The following is a 7373-nucleotide window of genomic DNA, read 5'->3' as shown; positions in this document are numbered from 1 at the left end:
GGCCCGCTTCTGAACCACAGGCACAAACTTACGCACTACTTGGTATGCATTAAACACGGCTTCATGTCTATTGATTGTGCGTCACTAGTACTCCCTTAGGCGGCCGGTGTGGCCGTGCGGTTCTAGGCGCTTCAGTCTGGAACCGCGTGACCGCTACGGTCGCAGGTTCGAATCCTGCCTCGGACACGGATGTGTGTGATGTCCTTAGGTTTGTTAGGTTTAATTAGTTCTAGGCGACTGATGACCTGAGAAGTTAAGTCGCATAGTGCTCAGAGCCAACCAGTACTCCCTTAAATGCCGTCAAAATATCAGGCAGCAAGATCAAATGTAACTGATACAGCCAAGATAGTTTTCAGTGCACAGGGGTATTCAATTATCATGAACAAAACCCACCGATGAACACTTCAACGACTCCGGTTCGTTAACTTTGAATCACATGCAAGAGATACGAAGGAAATCTGTCCTTCACATACCCAAGAAACCCCAATCACCGTCAGCAGCGGATCTGCGTTACAGCGGCTAAACACGCCGCAGCAGCAGCCCACGTTCCTTCGTCGAACCCGCTCGGCCACTCGCCGCGCTGCATACAGGTACAACGCCACACGGGACTGTCGCTGACGCAGCTGATACCCTAACTGAAGACCAAAGACCCAGAAGCACGGCTCGGGAACTGTACTCCTCCAAGGCAGAATATGCGAACAGGGACGTACCGAGGGCGTGGCGAGATGGGCTCCCGCCAAGGTCGGTGGCACACGGGGGGAACAAAACCTGATCGGAATAAAAATCCAGAAATTGAGACGGTTGGAGTAGCAGCCGCGAGAGGCAAGTGAATTCTTCTGTCCCTCGTGTTCGTACCTTCTGCCTCGAAAATAAACCTTCCCCTCGGCTCGCGACTGAAAACTCACACCCAAGTCACAGTGTCATTTTGTCCAAGGAGTATCACAAAGAAACGACCATAACCGAAAAGATGTTGTTGTTAACATGGTTTAGTGGCAACAGTGCACATGGTTCGCACAGCTGTCACTTACATAGCTTCCTCATCTTCAGCAATGGTGTTCTTACTATTACTTCGCTACAGTACGAAGGGCATTCAATAAGTAATGCAGCACTTTTTTCCGAAAGCAGGTTGGTTTTATTCTGGATTAAAATACGCCATATTATTCCCCTCTATTTCAGCTACAACCCAACGGCCTTGCCGCAGTGGTAACACCGGTTCCCGTCAGATCACCGAAGTTAAGCGCTGGCGGGCTGGGCTAGCACTTGGATGGGTGACCATTCGGTCTGCCGAGCGCTGTTGGCAAGCGGGATGCACTCATCCCTTGTGAGGCAAACTGAGGAGCTACTTGATTGAGAAGTAGCGGCCCCAGTCTCGGAAACTCACCTACGGACGGGAGAGCGGTGTGCTGACCACATGCCCCTCCATATCCGTATCCTGTGACGCCTGTGGGCTGAGGATGACACGGCGGACAGTCGTTACCTTTGGGCTTTCATGTCCTGTGCGGGAGGAGTTTCAGCTACAAAACCCTATTTTCTAACATTATCTTCTTTCAATGCGACAGCCTGTATGCTCGCATGGGCATACAGGTCGACATCGGAGCCAGCGTCTTGCTGCCTCAATAACCTCCCCTTCATCCACGTATTGGTTCGCGCGGAATGCATCCTTCATTGGGCCAAACAGGTGGAAGTCGCAAGGTGCGAGATCCGGTCTGCATGGTGGATGATGAGGAACAGTCCAATGATTACGTGGGCTCCTCTTAGGTGCGCAAATTTGGGTGGGACCTTGCATTATCATGGAGAAAAGGACGTTGGTTTCCATTTTTGTGGCGAAGAACACACTGAAGTCGTCTCTTCAATTTCCTGTGAGTAGTACAATAGACTTCAGATTTGATCGTTGCACTATGAGGGAGGACATCACGCAAAAGAAACCCTTCAGAGTCCCAGAAGACTGTCTCCATGGCTTTACCAGCTGAGGATGCGCCTTTGAAATTTTTCTTAGGAGGAGAGGTGGAGGGCACCAATCCATGGATTGCCGTTTTGTTTTCGGTTCGAAATGATGAACCGATGCTTTATCGTCTATGACGATGCTCGACAAAAAACGCGCAAGTAAATCCGCACAGATGGTCCTTCGCTGCTCTTTATGGCGGCGAGGAACCCAGGGGGCACACATTTTTGAGTACCGCAGCTGGAGGAAGTGTGTGTCAGCACTATCAACAGACACGTCCCGTTGAGCAGCGAGTGTTTGACTGCGATTCATCGCCGGCCGCTGTGGCCGAGCGGTTCTAGGTGCTCAATCTGGAACCGCGGTGCTGCTACGGTCACAGGTTCGAATCCTGCCTCGGGCATGGATGTGTGTGATGTCCTTAGGTTAGTTAGGTTTAAGTAGTTCTAAGTTCTAGGGGACTGATGACCTCAGATGTTAAGTCCCATAGTGCTTAGAGCCATTTGATACTTTTTTGACAGTGATCCATCGAATCACCTTGAATGAGAGTGTTCGCATGTTCCAACATTGCAGGAGTCACAGCTGTGTGCGGCTGGCCGGCACGCGGGAGATAGGATGGGTTTGTGTGACTTCGTTGCAGTGATGACCTCGCCCAACGACTCCCCGTGCTTTTGTCCTCTGCCACGTATCCGAAGACATTCTGCAAGCACCTATGTATATCTGCAGTGCTCTGGTTTTCCTACAAAAGAAACTCAGTGATACCTCTCTGTATGGAACGCACCGCTGATATCGGCACCATTTCGAAGGTTATACTTAGCACCGCCACCTATTGGAATTTGTTGCAACTATAGGGTTTGAAGCGGAAATATTCCACGATGTCCCATAACAAATTCTGCAGTTTTTCAGTCGAGACTGACCGAAAAGAAATGTGTTGCTTTACTTATTGAACACCGCTCGTATTGCAGGGTCCGAAAGTTTTGCGAGCAGTTGCTGGATCCAATATGCTGCTACACCGAATACTTCCAATTTCTTCCAAATGAAGACTGCCGGAAGACTCCACAGTGGAGGAAAAATGCAAAAAAGGTGAATGGGGGATATTCACTACTTTTGTTGCTCCCAACTTCCGATTTGTACCATCTGCTGTGTAAGTAAACAATAATTCAATAATACGGCTTCGGAGGGTGAATAACTACGTTACTGGAGTTCTTGTGCGCATAGTCAACTACAAAGTCTTCATCTAAGTTGAACCCTCGAGTAAACAAATGTATGCTCTGCCGTTGGTCATCGGCTGCATTGTCACGCATTTGGTGTTGTGAGGCCACTGTTATTTTTACAAGTTTCACGCGACCAACACCAGCATCAGCCTTATTTATGTGTTTGTTATTTTGATGTTATCAAAAATGGTTCAAATGGCTCTGAGCACTATGGGACTTAACTTCTGAGATCATCAGTCCCCTAGAACTTAAACCTAACTAACCTAAGGACATCACACACATCCATGCCCGAGGCAGGATTCGAACCTGCGACCGTAGCGGTCGCGCGGCCCCAGACAGTAGCGCCTAGAACCGCTCGGCCATTTCGGCCGGCTTCAAAGAATAGCTTTGAGGTTATTTAACACAAGGTCATTGACTGCAGCAGGTTGTGAACGTAGTTTCAACAGTCACAAGATCTGCAAAATTTGCGGAAAGGTAATTTTAAAGGGGCCAAGGAGGGGAAGGAGGCGAGGACATATCTTTGACAGTGTTGCTAAGGGCGCAGGATTAGTTCGGTACGACACTGTATATGTGCAATTACCCATTGTTGTACACAGAAGGTCAACTTAAGCTTAAATAAAACATTCTGACTAATCACCGGTTGAATGAAACCCATACCACTAGATTCAAAGTGGCAGAATTTGCAGAAATCAACTCCGGAAGAGCCGGTAATGAACATACTGAGAATGTTAAGCATCGATGAACACTACTTTGGCGCTCACTGACGACCTGGAAAACTTAAATTCTGTAAGATGTTCTTGAACAAAGAACTTAACTAACCTGCAAAGAACTACCTTCCGCTACAGCAGATGCCCAGCTGCGAGAAGGTTTTGGAGGAGTGTGAATCGCATGAGAAAGGGCGTAGCATTAGTGAAGGCAAATCCGATCAAGTGCGGTTCTATAGATGTATATGACGACAGATTTGACTGTGGCAATATCAGGGAATGGACCATCTCCAGACCTGTCGTAAGTGTCCCTCTAAAGGTACCTTTGATTAATAATGGCAGGGAAGCAAGTACTCGGGTTGCGGGTATCCTCTGGTGGAGGATGCAGTTCGCCATGAGTCAGATACTTTTCGTAGGTAGCAGAGTACCTGTATTAATTTTCTACGAGCTCGAGACCTCTCCTGGCAGTGGCTGGAAAATGACCCTCAACCCACAGAACGGCAGCAGCGACGCATTGCAACTGGACACCGTGCACTGTCAGGCTCAGCACAGCCCATACGTAGGGCGACCTTGCGCCGTAGGCAATACTGCTAAGCCGCGCTACATCAGCTGCTGACGAGGCAGGCTGGCAGGGCCTGCTGCGTGCGAGAGGGCTATCTGTGTGAGGCTCCAGGCCGTGGGACGTGACAGCCACGGACGTCCAGGGATCGAACCCCAGACTGGCGGCTGGCTGGGAGGGCCTCAGTTCGACAACCCACCCATCACCTGGCGGCACTTCAGGACGATGGCAGAGTGGCGGCGACCTCGAGGCAGAGGCCGGCACGGCGGTGGTTGACGACTTTATGACTTAATGACTCATCCGATGACCAGGCTGGCCGGACGGCCAGTATTTACACGCGGCAGACCGGCTCTGTTGAGGTGATGCAGCTGCTAAAGTTATGTTTGCCACATACCGATGTGTCCCTGATTACGACAAGCTCCGGGCCACTGGCTGGTGACGCAAGCAACCCCCTTTACAACAAGGAACCCATCTAATTAGAACTGAGTCTTTACACATGGATGCAGTGGACATAGCACAATTTTGTACTGTAAAACTCCGCCACGAAAAAGTAAATAAGTGTGGGGCCATTTATAGATAACCTCACTCGACAAAAAGTCACTCCACTGCGCAAGTACAGATGAATCGTAAAGCCTTTACAGGTGGCGCAGTGATTGAGTCACTTGCTTAACTGTGCGCTCTGCCTCTACGTGAGCATGAAGAAGTAGTCATCACTGAGAAATTTATGTTTGAAGCGGACATTGTACATAAACATGGTTAAATGAAAGGACAGAGTTACAAGAAGGGGGTAATTGTGTTTAGCCCTGCCCATAGTCATACGATGTGTGAAATTGATATACTTGTTGGTGTTTTTTGGTGGACTGCTACAAGCTCTGCTGAAACATGATGTCAAAATTGTGGTCGGAAAAAGATCGTGGTCTCAGAGAGACCGGAGAAGCGTTTCACTGCTTGTGAATTAAAATCGCTTTCAAACCTCACAGGACCTACTGCATGCGGTGAATGAAGGTCCATCCCCACCGGTTTGCGAGAGAACACTGCAACGGGAAATGCATGCAGTGAGTGTTTGGAGTCGACCACCTGGCAAGAGGCCATTGCTCGCACCGGTATTTAAAGCTGCAAATCTTCAGTGGGCAAAAAATCATCGAAAGTGGACAGTAGGTGACTGGTGGAACGTGACACGGTCTGATGAATCACATTTTACCCTATGTCCAAATGACGCACGTTGTCGAGTGCACCTAAGGCCAAATAAAGCGTTTCATCCTGAATGTGTGCAAGCTTAGGCTCAAGAGAGAGGTTGGTCAGTGAAGTGTTGGGAGCGTTTTTCTTGTCATGAATTGGGCCCACTCGCTAATGTGACCACTAATATGAACCAGCATGTTTATTTAAACATTCTGAATGATCAGGTGTTGCCTTTCACTCAATGATGAGTATGCTATTAGTATCCCTATTTCTCAAAACGACAACAGCAGAGTTCATCAGACAGAAAGAATATGTAACTGATTTTCTGAACGCTCACCGTCGCTGTTACATTGCATGGGGGCTTATTTATATAAATATGAAATGCAAATACTTTTAATTTTTAGTAGTTGTCTGTCCGATTACGAAGTCTCGTAAACGGTTGGCCCTGACTAGTATTTGTACGCAATCTGACTGCATAGAAAAACAACAAAGAATGAAAGAAAATTTCCGTTAACACAATTAATTAATTAAGTCCCCAGCAACTATAAAACGTACGAAACCAAAACACAAGTGTAATTGTTCTGTGTGTGGAAGTGTGATTCAACGTACACATCTGGCACGGTTCTTCTTCAATAAGACAAGAAATTTTAAATACCATTTATACTGAAGTAATTAAAAAAAATAGAAATGCTATAATTGCTCAAGAAAACCAGAATTACACTCTAATACAAGAACACAAGCCAGATGCTTTGTTGACTGAACCCGTAATGACGCATTATTTAAGACATTGAAATAATAAAAAGAAAAGGGAATTTTTTTACCTTCATATATATTGACGAAAAGCACTCTGATCATTACAATATCTCCATTCGAACAACATCTGCTGTCTAGCCCATCAAACAACTGCATAAAACATGGAACAAGCACTCCCTACTACAACATCTCAACACCGACTCACTACTACTACATCTCGATAAGCACTGACTACTGCCACCTCTCGACAAGCACTGCCAGTGGAGGCGGCGGAATAAAACTCTTTGGCGCAATCTCTGGCGCTGTGGCTCAGTATAGCCACCTTTCAACATCTCAATTGGCTTCCAAACTTACTTGACTTGAACCCCATGGAAAATTTTTGGGACATGCAACTTGGTTGAACTGCACTATCAGATCCTTATCGCCGGCCGCGGTGACCGTGCGGTTCTAGGCGCTACAGTCTGGAACCGAGCGACCGCTACGGTAGCAGGTTCGAATCCTGCCTCGGGCATGGATGTGTGTGCTGTCCTTAGGTTAGTTAGGTTTAATTAGTTCTAAGTTCTAGGCGACTGATGACCTGAGAAGTTAAGTCGCATAGTGCTCAAAGCCATTTGAGATCCTTATCTATTGGCTTAACCTGGATGCAACGTACCAGCACGACCTTGTGGACTCATTTTCTAACCGAATCCAGGCGGTTTCAAGTCCAGGGGCGGAATTGTACGACACTGACTTATTCTTGTAATGATTCGTCTAAAGGAGACTATTTTTTTTTATCCAGTGAGCTCAGTGATAACAGAGGAGATAGAGAAGTTACAGACAATAGTTTTGCATTTCTTCACCGGTTGGTTTAACACGCGGACCATTTCTAAAGTTGTCGGTACCGTAGTATAGAATTGAAAGAAATAATTTAGTTTACAAAAATCTTTACAAGCCTTCAACATAATCTCCCTTCTCGCTTTTGACAGCCTCTCAACGATTTGGCAGCTTCTGTATTTCGGATAGGGTATCTTCATTGTTGATCTGTC

At 47.1% G+C, this 7373-nt stretch overlaps 1 pseudogene; it reads left to right on the top strand.

Moving 5' to 3' along the window:
• The first annotated feature begins 1182 nt into the window (after positions 1–1182).
• Positions 1183–1300, top strand: LOC124778711 (annotated as a pseudogene).
• The last annotated feature ends 6073 nt before the right edge of the window (positions 1301–7373 follow it).

The sequence above is a fragment of the Schistocerca piceifrons genome, chromosome 2 (genome assembly GCF_021461385.2).
Source record: "Schistocerca piceifrons isolate TAMUIC-IGC-003096 chromosome 2, iqSchPice1.1, whole genome shotgun sequence".
Lineage (NCBI taxonomy): Eukaryota > Metazoa > Arthropoda > Insecta > Orthoptera > Acrididae > Schistocerca > Schistocerca piceifrons.
Note: the sequence above shows the minus strand (reverse complement) of the source record. Positions and strands in the feature narration are given on the sequence as shown.